At 34.9% G+C, this 14,671-nt stretch overlaps 1 non-coding gene across 1 annotated transcript; it reads right to left on the bottom strand.

Annotated features, from left to right (window-relative positions):
* Window positions 1-935: 935 nt before the first annotated feature.
* On the bottom strand, window positions 936-1,042 carry LOC138876609 (small nucleolar RNA R71). Its single transcript, XR_011401954.1, has one exon. It is a non-coding gene; the product is annotated as a small nucleolar RNA R71 (small nucleolar RNA).
* Between the last annotated feature and the right edge of the window lie 13,629 nt (window positions 1,043-14,671).

Genomic DNA, 14,671 nt, shown 5'->3' with positions numbered 1-14,671 from the left:
TCTTATCAAGCGGCTTCAAGGATTCCTAACACTTTCTTATTATTTCTACTCAATTAGTTCTTTGCCTCTAAAAATCTTAGAACTTTCGCTCACTCATAAATTCAATTCTCCTAAATAGTGATGAAGATAATCTAAATCCGTAGCATAGATGTTCCAATCTCTGCGGGACGATATCTTAAACTGTATTATAATTTGACAAAGCACGAGCAAGAATTCTTATGCACATTGGCCTCGTCAAATTTTTGGCGCCATTGCTGGGGATTGGCAATTATCTACTTCTGATTAATTATCTTCTTACTAATTTGGGAAACTATTTTTTTTCTAATGCTTATTTTATTTTCTTTCTTATTCTCAGGAATTTCAGCTAGTTTATGACCCGCTCTTCTTCTACAGAGTTGTTTAAATACGATCTTGAAATTGAAAGATCTTTACGATTGCACAGGAAAGGACAAACTTCAACTTTTCATAGCACAACTAGAAAAGACATGGAACAAGATGAAGGACTTCTCAATGATCCACACCAAATTCCAGAAGACCAATTCGATGAAGTAGCACCACGTCCAACTAATATAATTCTGAGGGATTATGCTAGACCTGATCAATTTGATTGTGAATCAAGTGTTAGAAGACCTCCTGTGGCAGCTAACAATTTTGAAATCAGGACTGGTTTGATCCAAACAATTCAACAATCTTGTTAGTTCATTGGAGATCCCAGTGAAGACCCACATAGTCATTTGATTAATTTTCTTGAGCTTGTTGAAACAGCTAAGTATAACGGGGTATCACCAGATGCAATTAGGCTAAGGCTTTTTCCTTTTTCTCTGAAAGGAGAAACTAAATCTTGGTTACGTAGCTTGCCTAGAGGATCCATCACAACATGGGATCAGATGACTCAGAAATTTCTAAACAAATATTTTTCTCCTGCTAAAACAACAAAAATGAGACAAGATATTAATAATTTTTTGCAAATTGACACTGAGTCAGTTTATCAGGCTTGGGAAAGATTAAAAGGTTTATTGAGAAAATGTCCTCATCATGGAATTCCCGATCACATGCTTCTATACATTTTTTTTTATCACGGGTTAAAACCCTCATCAAGAAATGTTATAGATGCAGCTGTCGGAGGTTCCATAATGGGAAAAACTACTGATGAAGCCTTACAATTGTTAAATGAAATTTCTGAAAATGCAGTGCAGTGGCCATCTAACCGTGTTACTATAAAAAAGGCAGTGACTGTGAACCAGGTAGATGCTCTGAACACCTTAACTCAACAAATTGCTTCCTTAGCAAAAAAGTTTGAAACTGTTAAGGTGAATCCACAACAATCTGAAGGTTGTGACATTTGTGGTGAGAATCATCTCAATCATGAATGTCAAGCCACAAATCAGAATGATGAACAGGTAAACTTAATTGGCTACAAATCTTACCCCTATGGAAGTCCCATGGCTCAGAAACATCCAGGATTCCAATGGAGTAACCCCAATGGTGCTGAAAACTCACAGTTTTTAAAACAACAGGTACAAGGACCACCAGGATTTCAGAATCAGAAGAGGATGCAACAAAATTTTAGACCTTATCAGCCTAAGCCACAACAGTCTCATACACCTAGCCTTGAAGATTTGATGTACAAATACATAAAGGCTACAGATGAGAAAATGGAGAGTCATAATTCATCGTTGAAAAATCTGGAAATTTAGGTAAGTCAATTGGCAACTCTTTTATTAGGAAAAATTCAAGGACCATTGCCAAGAAACACTGAGAAAAATACGAAAGAGCATCTCAAAACCATTGCGTTACGATCAGGAAAGAATTTGGATGACCCATATCCAAATCGACAAGGCAAGGTACAGGAAGAAAAACAGGAAAAAGGAGACTTCACCGAGGTAACATCTGAACAGCCAGAAGAACAAAAGAAAAAAAGAAAAGAAAGAACAATTTCACAAGAAAATCCTCCCTCGGAGGACATTCCTTTTCCCCAGAAAATGAAAAGAGAAAATCTTGATAAACAATTTTCTAAATTTCTTGAAATTTTGAAACAGCTTTACATAAATATTCCATTTACTGAGGCTTTAATACAAATGCCCTCCTATGCCAAGTTTTTGAAAGATATTTTGTCAAATAAAAGAAAATTGGAAGGAATCTCTGTAGTCAAACTTACAGAAAAATGCAGTGATATTCTTCAAAATAAGCTTCCACAAAAACTTGGTGACCCAGGCAGTTTTACAATTGTTTGTACTCTTGGAGGTGTTCATTTTGAAAAAGCATTGTGTGATTCTGGCGCTTCAATAAATCTGATGCCTTTCTCAATTTTTGAAAATTAGAACTTGAGGAAATGAAAAATACAATTGTTTCTTTACAGCTAGCTGATTCAAGTACTAAAAATGCTAAGGGAATTATTGAGAATGTACTTGTCCTAGTTGACAGGTTTGTATTTCCAGTAGACTTTATAGTACTTGAAATGGAAGAAAATAGTGATGTACCTTTGATTCTGGGTAGACCATTTCTGGCAACCAGTAGAGCAATCATCGATGTTCATCAAGGACAATTGATACTAAGGGTCGGTGAAGAGAAAGTCATCTTTGACATGCAGAAAATAATGACATATCCTGATGACGAGTCATCATCTTCTTGTTTTCACATTGACTTATTAAATGATCTTGCAGATAAATACAAAGATGATCAACTAATCTCTGACTCATTAGAAAGATGTCTGGTAAATTCTGGCTCTACAAATGATGATGACCCAAGAATTAAAGAAAAAGCTGAAACACTGGAAAGTGGACCACAAAATGAGGAAGTTTTATCAAAAAAAGTTCAACAAAAAATTGAACTTAAAACTTTACCTTCTCATTTAAAATATATTTTTCTTGAAGCATCACAATTTCCAGTGATCATTTCCTCTTCTTTGACTGTAGAACAAGAAGACAAATTGATTAGAGTCTTGAAAGAACACAAGAAAGCTTTGGGATGGACTGTAGATGATATCAAAGGAATCAGCCCAGCCATTTGCATGCACATAATTCTCATGGAAGAAGATTACAAACCAATAGTCCAACCTCAAAGGAGACTTAATCCAGCAATGCAAGAGGTAGTTAAAAAAAAATGGTGAAACTTCTGGCAGCAGGTATCATCTACCCCATATCTGACAGCCCTTGGGTAAGTCCTGTGCAAGTAGTACCAAAAAAAGGAGGTATGACTGTTGTGAAAAATGAAAATAATGAACTCATACCTACAAAGACAGTATGGAGATTTTGTATTGATTACAGACGTCTCAATGAAACTACTAGAAAAGATCACTTTCCTTTACCTTTCATTGACCAAATGTTGGAAAGAGTAGCAGGACATGGTTTTTATTATTTTCTTGATGGTTATTCAGGTTACAACCAGATTCCAATTGCACCAGAAGATCAGGATAAGAAAACTTTCACATGTCCCCATGGAACGTATGCTTATAGGAGAATGCCATTTGGTTTGTGTAACGCCCCTGCTACATTTCAGCGTTGCATGTCAACCATTTTTTCTGACATGATTGAGAAGTTTCTGGAGATTTTTATGGATGACTTTACACTTTTTGGCAAAACATTTGAAGATTGTCTTCAGCACTTGACCTTAGTTCTTACGAGATGTGAAGAGACAAATTTAGTTCTTAATTGGGAGAAATGTCATTTCATGGTCACAAAGGGAATTGTTTTAGGACATAAAATTACTGCTAAAGGGATAGAAGTTGATAAGGTAAAAATTGATCTAATAGCAGGATTACCCCCTCCCACCACTGTTAAAGGCATTAGGAGTTTTTTAGGACATGCAAGTTTTTATAGAAGGTTTATAAAAGATTTTTCAAAAATCACAAAACCTCTAACTAACCTACTAATGAAAGATGTAAAGTTTGATTTTACTGAGGATTGCAGAAAAGCATTTGAAAGTCTTAAGGAAATATTAGCAAATGCCCATGTTGTTATCTCACCAGACTGGAACAAACCTTTTGAGGTAATGTGTGATGCAAGTGATACAGCTATTGGAGCTGTATTAGGATAAAGACGAGATAAAAATTTTCGTCTCATTTACTATGCCAGTAGAACTTTGAATGAAGCTCAGCTGAATTATGCCACAACAGAAAAAGAACTATTGGCAGTAGTATTTGCTTTTGATAAATTTCGTTCTTATTTAATAGGAACAAAGGCTACAATATTCACTGATCATGTAGCATTAAAATATCTCTTGGCGAAGAAAGATGCAAGACCCAGATTGCTAAGATGGATATTATTGCTACAAGAATTTGACCTTGAAATTAAAGACAAAAAGGGAACGGAAAATCAGGTAGCAGATCACCTTTCCAGGTTGGAAAATCCACCAATTGAGACAGTGGTTATCCGAGAAGAATTTCCGGATGAACATATTTTATCCATCACCGCTATTGTTAACCAACCCCCTTGGTTTGCCGATATTGCTAATTACCTTGTTGGAAAATGGATACTAAAGGAATTCTCTTATCAGCAAAAGAGAAAACTCATGACCGACGTAAAATATTATTTTTGGGACAATCCTTACTTGTTTAAATTTTGTGCAGATGGAATTATCAGAAGATGTGTTCCTGAACAAGAAATGACAAAAATTCTTAATCAATGTCATGATGGAGCAGTAGGTGGGCATTATGGAGCAACTCGCACAGCAGCAAAAATCTTGGAAGCAGGTTTCTATTGGCCATCACTTTTCAAAGATTTAAGACAATATGTTCAATCATGTGATCGTTGTCAAAGAATGGAAAATATTTCAAAAAGGGATGAAATGCCTCTTAACACCATTCTTATTTGTGAGATATTTGATGTATGGGGCATTGATTTCATGGGTCCCTTTCCTTCCTCCCATTCTTTTGAATATATTTTGGTTGCAGTTGATTATGTGTCAAAATGGATAGAAGCAATAGCTACCAGAACAAACGATGCAAAAACTGTGTGCAATTTCTTGAAAAAGAATATTTTTACACGGTTTGGGACTCCCCGAGTAATCATCAGTGACCAAGGTACGCATTTTATGAATAAACAATTTGAGATCCTATTATCTAAATATGGGGTCACACATAAGACTGGTACACCATATCATGCTCAAACAAATGGCCAAGTTGAAGTTTCAAATAGGGAGTTAAAAAGAATCTTGAAAAAAACTATTGGAATATCTAGAAAAGATTGGGCATTGAAACTAGATGATGCTTTATGGGCCTATAGAACAACATAAACACCAATAGGCACATCACCATATAAGCTTGTTTTTGGAAAAGCATGTCATCTACCAGTCGAACTAGAATGTAAAGCTTTTTGGGCAATTAAAGTACTAAACATGGAACCAATAAAAGCCGGTCAACAACGTTTGTTGCAGGTCAATGAGCTAGATAAATTTCGATTAAGCTCATACGAAAATGCATGTTTGTACAAAGAGAAAGTGAAAAAATGGCATGATAAGTTAATCAGGTACAAGGAATTCAAAATAGGGGACAAAATTCTTTTGTATAATAGCCGCCTAAAGATTTTCCCAGGTAAGTTCAGATCAAGGTGGACAGGACCATATATAATAACTGGTGTGACACAATTTGGAGCTTTTGAAATTCAACATGTCAATGGTGGAGACAAATTCAAAGTTAATGGACACAGGTTGAAGTTATACATTGGAGGACAGTACGAGAGACATCCGTCCATTACAGTGATACAATGAGAAAGCAACAAAAATAAGTCGAGCTGACGACATTAAACTCAGAACTAATTTCTTTTCAAGCAAGTAAATATATTATACATATAGCTAAAATTATACCTAAGATTATTGTACATACAAATAATTATTAAAATAGCTTCTATAATTACAGATATCTACTTGTGCATATATTCATATAATAGTTAAGTTTTTAATTACCTAATCTACCATTTGTAATTATTCATTTGAGAATCACTTGTTTTGTTGGGTTGCAAGATATTTACGTTAATAGAGTTTTGCCATATAAATTAGTCATGTAAAAAAAAAAATTCAAATTCGTAGAGTTAATATAGAAGTTCTATGTAGTAGTAATGTAAATATATACATAATATTAATATATATTATATTATATCTTGCTGGAATATGAGATACATATATTGTTATACTACTTATACTTACTAGTTATGAACTACGTGTTTTTTTTTGAGAATCTAGTTTTCCATTTCATATATATGTTACTTACCCACGTAGAGTTGCTGTACTTATTTCTAGTTTCAATAATTACCTTTGTCAGGCCATTAAATGCACCAAAGGCAATCAATGTTGCAGCAGTAAATTAAAAAAAAAAAAGAAGGTAAATTGAAGAGACAGAGAAATTAAAGGCCATCAGTGAACCAACAAGCCAAAGATGCATCAGGAGAATTAATGTCGCAGCGTAAGTTCTCTGTCATTTTTTTCAAACCATCTAATTTACTGTTGCAACAGTCCCTAGGCTGAAATCTGATTAATTTAAAGGGGGACCAGTTTATGAAACTTACCATTGCCGGAATTTGTTAATTCTTAACTGGAATATTCTATCTCAGGCCTCCTCTTGTTTTCCCCTGTTTTCTCCTCAACTCTAAACTTAGTTTGTCTTATTAAAATGCCTCCCAACAATACTGCTCCTCCAAGAATAGATACATCTCAGGATGGAGAGTCATGGATTCAAGAAAATCTTGAAAGAAACCCCATTCATGAGAAAGGAATATTTTTTGATCCTCAAGATGGGGAGGAGGATGAATATGTGTCTCAAGTGCTAGAATTCTATCAATGGGGTGAATTTTCTAAGCCACCAGGAAAGTTTTGCTTGGACTTAGTGAGAGAATTTTACAGAAACTTAAATGAAAATGCTCAATTTTCTACTGTTAGAGGAATGAGAGTTGATTGTTCTCCACAAGTTATCAATCGTTTGTATCATCTCACACAAGTGGATGACAGTCAAACCTTAGCATTTATTAACGATCCTAATCTAGATGAGCTAGAGCATTTGTTATGTCCATTTGGAGCTACTTGAGGGTATGATGCAAATGCAGCTAAGGTATGTTTAAAAGGGCAAAATATTATGTACAAAGCTAGACCACTTCTTACCTTTTTAAGTAGCAGGGTGATTCCTAATACCCATAAAACTGATATATACTTGAATAGATTAGTTTTGCTATTTGTAATTTGTTCAAGAATGCCACTGAATGTGGGTAAAATCATCAATATCCATATGAAGTTCTGTAGATTTGATCCCACTATGGGGACTTTATGGTTTCCATCAACCATAACTAAATTGATCAAGGAAGCTGGTATCATTGTAAATCCAAAGACTTTGAGTCCTTCTAATAAAAAGATCGACAAAAAGTGTGGTCGAAACTTGCAAAAACTAAAGGCCCATACAAAAGAGAAGGAGAAGAAGAGCTTCTTTTGAGAAACAGGAAACAACCTCCTATTTTTCCGGGAGGAATGAGGGAAATCAGGGAATCATTGGCTGAAAAGTTTGTTTCCATGGAGGAAAAAATTGCAAGAATGAGGGAAGAAGTGAATGCTAAAATTGATGGTGTAGTGGATAGGTTGATGAAGAAATTGGATAGGCTAGAAAATCTCATAATGCAGGAGATGATATATAGTACAACCATGTCTTGGGCTCTAGCAAATTTTACGCAAAGAATGGCTCGGCAATGGAATTACAATGAGCCAACAACTTTTCCACCATTTGAATTCGTAGATCCATCTACTTGCCCGATACCAAGATGGTACACCCTTGCAGATTTGGAAGCGATGGAGGGCATAGAAAACTCGCAACCACCCCCTCTCCCTAATAGAGAAAATCTACCACCACCTACTGCCCATATTGTATCCGATCATAGCAGCGAAACCTTCTCTAATTTGCCAGATCTAACTGCTGTTTTTTCTATACCCTCTCCCATATTTACACCAGCATTTAGAGGTCCAAGAATTAGGGAGCCTAATCCAGTAACAAGAGCAACAAAAAAGCCTAAACTTGTAGAAGAAAAAGGGAAGAAACCAATGGAGGAAGGAGATGATTCTTCAGATGGTTGGACATCAGTTTAAGTAGCCCAGTTTGGACAAACAAGTATGGAACCATCACATGTGATTGAAGTGGGAGAATCGAGCATGGCACAGCCACAACAGAAGGATTATTTGGTTGAGAACGGTGAGGAGAGTGGAGCGACAGGAAAAAAGTAGCTTAATCTAAAGCGACGACTTCATAGCGTTTAAGTATGGGGGAGGAAAGTATGAAGAAGGAGTCCTAAGAAAAATAATTCATGCTTAATATATATAGTACTATAATTGGTAGCTATCTTTAATGTTTTGCTTTGTTAATATTGTAAATATCTTGATAGCTATCATTAATGTTTGTGCTTTTGGTTAGTACTTGGTTGGAAGTATTTTGGGATAGTAAATGTTGCCTATGTCTTAAAGCAACTGCTGGAAAGCTTTATGGGTAGAATGTGTTTTTGTCTATTGAAGAAGCAATCCATGGTGTAAATATTTCACTTGTTAAAAGTACTGCACTTTGTCTTTACTTTTTGTACTTTGTTTTTTTTTATTTGATGTACTTTTTCTGTCTTTTAGTTGTTTTACTTAATTTTTACTACTCTTAACATATTAACATTGTCTTTTATGTTAGTATTGGAAAAAGATTCAGGTCATTTGGCTGGGAAGATACACCATCCTTGAGCAGTAAAGTATTCTTTGATGCTTTGGTAGCACCAAATGCGAAAAAAAAATCTTATTTCAATAAATATAGTACTAAGTATTATATCTAACGTTATGTATAGTACTACCTATATATACATCTCTTTAATAGATTATTGTTTCATTGAAGGTATTAAATTCACAACATAAGATCTCTTCATTCTTTCAAATATTAACTCTTTTCCTCTTTAATCACATAACTTCCAGGTTTATTATTTTGATTTTGTGAAAGTAAGGATTTGTTTCTTCACCTCAAGAAATCATTGGGGTTGAGAAGAATTATGAGCGCCAACAGGTAGAATCAATAACTCTTTACTAGAACTTGCTCCGAATGTTTGTCAAGGCGAAATTATAGTTGACACTGATTTTTGAAAAATGAATTAGGCTTTCTTTGATACCTTTTGAGCCTTTTATATATGTATATAAAAATAAAATAAAAATTATCCCTAGTACCCAAATTTGAAGCCTCTAAACCTTTCTTTCGTATCACACCACAGTTTTAACCAGTAAATTATAGATATACATATGTCTATAATTACTTCTCCATAATTGTTCTTCTTCAGCTAAAAATTTAAATGGAGCTTTAAAAATATATTTATATATATTGACAATAGAGATATATATTGACAATAGAGAAGGTAAGATATGAAGTGGTGTACATCTGAATATTGTTATCATATATGAAGAAAATATCCAGTGTATATAGCAATATAAAAAAAAGGGGGGGAGGAAAAGAAATGAAAAGTGCCCGTAAACTTCCGGAGATATGTTGCTCCATTAGCTGAAAAAAAAATCACTATAAATATACCTTTATCCTACCAGCCTGAAGCTTAACATTACAAGCCAAAAAGTCCTAAAAGATTTCAGAAAGCAGTGTTTAAACTACATTAGTGGCGATTTACATAAAAAGCAAGCTTATGGTTAAAGAAAAAAAAAATATATGTGTTTTTATCGTTGGTGACCATAACTTTATCAATTCTTCAAGACTTCCAGGTGAAAGGATGCAAATTTTTGCTGAACAAAGACGAGATCATAAGCAAGGCAAAATTTTGGGAGGTTGAAAAGGTTGAACAAATTTGAGAAATGAGGAAATTCTTATTTTGAATAAATTTTCTTTCCTACAAGGAAAACAATGATTTTTAAAGAGAGTCAATATATTTTGAAAATCGTTTCCTCGAGGACGAGCAAAAATTCAAGTATGGGGAAATTTGATAAGTATAATTATTCATGTATTTTCATATGTAAATATATAATATTTTTGTATAAAAAAAAGCATGAATAATTTATATTTACTCTCCTATAAGTACTAACAAATCTTGCAGGGAAGGATTATTTAAAAGGAAAAAAGAAGAAGAAAAAAAAAGAAAAAAAGAAGAAAAAAAAACGCATCAAGAAATGAAAGGAAGAGTCATGTCATTATTGATCCAACACCTGCTTTTCTTGTCATGACAATGAAGAAGAAAAGATATATCAATTAGCGTCGCGACGATGACATTTATTGTTGCAGCACAATGAGAAGAAAAGATAAAGTAATTAGCGTCGCGACGACAACTTTTACTGTCGCAACAGAGGATTAGTTTGCCTGAAATTTTCTCCTATAAATAGGGCCTATCTATGTAAGGCAACATATGCCACAATAGTAGAAAAGAGTCGATCTCTTAATTGGATTCTCTAGCTTAGATTTTGGCAGTTAATATTTCTTTCTCTTTTAAGAAGTATTCTGCTTCTTTATCATCTTAGTAGTACTCTTATCTACTCCATAATGAAGTAAACTACTCCAGTTGGGATACTTGAAAAAGCTTGCTAAATTACTATAATATATATTCAGTTTTATATGCTCTTGTCCGAGAAGCTGCCCAAATCTCCATTTTTTTTTGTACCAAAGTAATAAGGTGTTGATTATTTAATATGGTCAAATCTAACTATTCTATTTTATAACTACCGTTGTGCTAATTTTTGTATTCGGAAGAAGCAAAATAAGTTGCAGCGAATAGTTATAAATAAAATAGTCATTGGGCAAATTAATATAATCACAGCTACTTACAAGTGTCTTTAGTCTTACTTATTTCAATCTTTATCCGGAAAAGAAAGTGATTTGATTAAGTCTATTGATTTAACGAGAACTAATCGAAAGAGGTTTTTGTTATTATTGGTACAACTCAGGCAAGAAAATATTTCTATTCTTATCATAACTAATTGTAAATTATTTAATTACACTAATCGGAAGAGGTATTTTATATAGTTACTTTAAAGTGAAGAAAATATAATTGTATTAGAAATAAGCAATTATACTTTCGAGAAATAAGTATTAGAGTTTGAATCTTATTATATTAATCTTATCAAGCGGCTTCAAGGATTCCCAACACTTTCTTATTATTTCTACTCAATTAGTTCTTTGCCTCTAAAAATCTTAGAACTTTCGCTCACTCATAAATTCAATTCTCCTAAATAGTGAAGATAATCTAAATCTGTAGCATAGATGTTCCAATCTATGTGGGACGATATCTTAAACTGTATTATAATTTGACAAAGCACGAGCAAGAATTCCTATGCACATTGGCCTCGTCACGGAGTCTTGCTAGCACATCAAAGCGACACCAAGTCAGGAAAAAGCAGTATGCGTACTGAGTTGGTAACAATCGACCTGCTTTGGGATTCATGTTAAATGCAAAGATTCGATAAATGTCAATTCATGAGTAAAGTGCAACAGATAGAGGGTATTGCACTTGAAAGGATCGGAGGTGTTTTCTGTGATAAGGGTTGACAGAAAATGGCTAGTCAAAAACATGCAAGGTCTGCCAAGTTGAAATCAAAGTTATCATGGCAAGTGTAGAAGCAGTCGCCTTCAAGGTCAAGGCCACAAACCAACCACCATGTTTTAAACTCACAAGTTTTCTTTGTTTGAAATAGGGATGAAGACTATGTCCCAATCAAAGCTTGGGAGCTTGAAACTTTCTGGTGTCGTGCCAAATTTTGTCGGCGCAAAAGCTGTTTGAGAAGGTTTTTTTTACCTCCTAGGCATTTTTCCTAGTTAAGAAGAACGGTAACTCTTAGGCATTCCCCTAGTCAGAAGAGACTTTAGTATTCCTTTAGTTGAGGGGTCCCGCTTGTAAAATAGGGTAAGTTTTTAGTTTTCTTAAGATGTTAGTCATTAGTTTTCCTTAAGTTTAGAGGTCCCGCCTGGAGAATAGGGTCAACCTTTAGTTGCCTTAAGTTGTTAATCTTTAGCATTCCTTTAGTTCAGAGGTCCCGCCTGGAGAGTAGGATCAATTTTTGTTTCCTTAAGTTGTTAATCTTTAGTTTTCCTTAAGTTTAGGGGGTCCGCCTGGAAAATAGGGCCAGCTTTGAGCTTTCTTAAGTTGTTAATCTTTATTTTTCCTTAAGTTCACGAGTCCCGCCTGGAAAATAGAGTCCATTCTAGTTTCTTTAAGTCTTTAATCTCTAGTTTTCCTTAAGTCCAGGGGTCCCGCCTGGAAAATAGGGTCAGCTTTTATTTCTCTTAAGTTGTTAGTCTTAGTTTTCCTTAAGTTCAGGGGTCCCGCCTAGAAAATAGGGTCAGTTTTAGTTTTCTTGAGTTCAGGGGTTCCACCTGGAGAATAGGGTCAGCTTTTAATTCTCTTAAGTTTTTAGTCTTAGTTTTCCTTAAGTTCAGAGGTCCCACCTGAAAAATAGGGTCAGCTGTAGTTTCCTTAAGTCATTAATCTTTAGTTTTCCCTAAGTTCAAGGGGCCCACCTGGAAAATAGGGTCAACTTTTAATTCTCTTAAGTTGTTAGTCTTTAGTTTTCCTTGTGTTCAGGGGTCTCACCTGGAGAATAGAGTCAGTTTTCAATTTCGTTAGGCTGTTAATCATTAGTTTTCTTGAGTTCAAGGGTCCCGCCTGAAGAATAGGGTCACTTTTTATTTTAGTCAAACTTAGTTTATATTTTTTCTCAAGCCCAATCCCACATCCAGGAGACACACTTCTTAGTTTAAATCTTTTAGGCCACATTTTTTAGGAGATGTACTTCCTAATTTTGTGTTAGAGATTTCACCCCTAGGAGACGCACTTCCTAGTTTGGGTCATTTAAGTTCATTCCTAGGAGACACACTTCCTAGTTTGAGTCATTGAAGTTTCACCCCCAGGAGACGCACTTCCTAGTATGGGTCTTTCAGGATATACTTTTAGGAGACGCATTTCCTAAATTGCGATTTTACCCCTAGGAGACGCACTTCCCAGTTAGGATCATTTAAGTTCATCCTTAGGAGACACACTTTCTAGTTTGAGTCATTGAAGTTTCACCCCTAGGAGATGCACTTCCTAGTTTGGGTCGTTTGAGTTCATCTCTAGGAGATGCACTTCCTAGTTTGGGTCTTTCATGATATACTTTTAGGAGAGACACTTCCTACATTGAGATTTCATCCCTAGGAGACGCACTTCCTAGTTTGATTCATTCAAGTTTCACCCCTAGGAGACACATTTCCTAGTTTGGGTTATTCAAGCTTCATCCCTAGGAGACACACTTCCTAGTTTGGGTCATTCACATTTTTTTAGTAGACGTATTTGCTAGTCAAAGTTTTCTTGGGTTTACTTACAGGAGACGCACATCCTATTCGAGTCTTTAATTTTACTCTCATTATTGCATCCTTCATCAATAGCATAGGTGATTTATATTTCTGCTACCAACTCACAAATTTTTCTAGTGCAAACTGGGGGCAGACAGGTTTCTTTTGTTTTGTCTATTTTGCTATAGTAGCAGGCGCCCATCTAGAGAACGAGGAAATTCTTTTTAGAGTTACTTCAAATTTCTATTCAGTAGCAGGCGCCCACCTGGAGAACGAGGGAATTCATTTTAGAGTTACTTCAAACTTCAAGTCAGTAGCAGGCGCCCACCTGGAGAACGAGAGAATTCATTTTGGAATTCAATTCAAGTTAGAAGTAACAGAAGCTCGCCTCAAGAATGCGAGTCGACAGTCTGACATGACCAAAAAAAGAAGTCTCAATCTAGAATAAAAGAAAAAAAAGAAGTGAATCCAAAATGCAGAAGCAGATGAAAGATGTGAACTGCTCAAGACATGGCTGAAGTCACGAGCATTGCATCTCCGGTGTTGATCCGAAGAAGCCGTGGAAGAATGAATCAGCACCTGCATCTAGCAAGCATCAGGGTTCAAATCAAAAGTCTGCATGAAGAACTATTCAAGTCTCAAGATCAAACTTCAGAAGACTTATAGATAAGAATCTTGTAACTCATAGATGTTAGGCTTGTTTAGTTCTTTTAGATCTTGATTTTGATGTAATAATAGGACCGCAGACCGGAACCTCGATGGAACGGTACCTCACTCGATTCTCACATCCTTTCTACACACTCCATCACTTCATTCACTTTTGAACTACACGTGGCCTGATTCCTTTACAGCCAAGGATATGTAGGCAACTCAAATACCATGGTCCGGTCATGGTATTTTGTTCCTCTTTTTTTCGTTTTGAATAAGTGTCGGGACTTAAGTCAATTACGTTGCTTATTGTTCTTTGCTCCGAAAAATCTTCGTGTTTCCAAGCAAAGAGGGGCAACTGTAAGCATATAAATTTTGACCCGCGCAACTTTTAAAAGTAGTATTTTAAAAATATTTACTTATTTTTATTTTAATAGGATTTCAGTCAACTTTTAATTTTAATTTCAAAAACATAAGTTTAAAAACATAAAAATAGTTTTATAATATTTCTTCTCTTATTAATTAGTATATTTTGGTAGTATTTTTATTTTTATTTTTTTATCAATGAGAAAGAATTGAATTTGGACCAATTGGGAGCTCATTTTCGGATTTTAGTGACCCAGCAAGACAAAGGCTCATTCTTCCCAATCCCTTTTAGCCCAAACCTTTTTCTCACCCCTCAAACTCTTTCCTTAATAATAGTCATTGATTTTATCCAATGAACCATATCCTATCTACCCACAACATAAAAACACAATATAACAATAAACAAAA

The sequence above is a fragment of the Nicotiana sylvestris genome, chromosome 8 (genome assembly GCF_000393655.2).
Source record: "Nicotiana sylvestris chromosome 8, ASM39365v2, whole genome shotgun sequence".
NCBI classification, from domain to species: Eukaryota; Viridiplantae; Streptophyta; class Magnoliopsida; order Solanales; family Solanaceae; genus Nicotiana; species Nicotiana sylvestris.
This window is presented reverse-complemented; position numbering and strand designations above follow the sequence as displayed.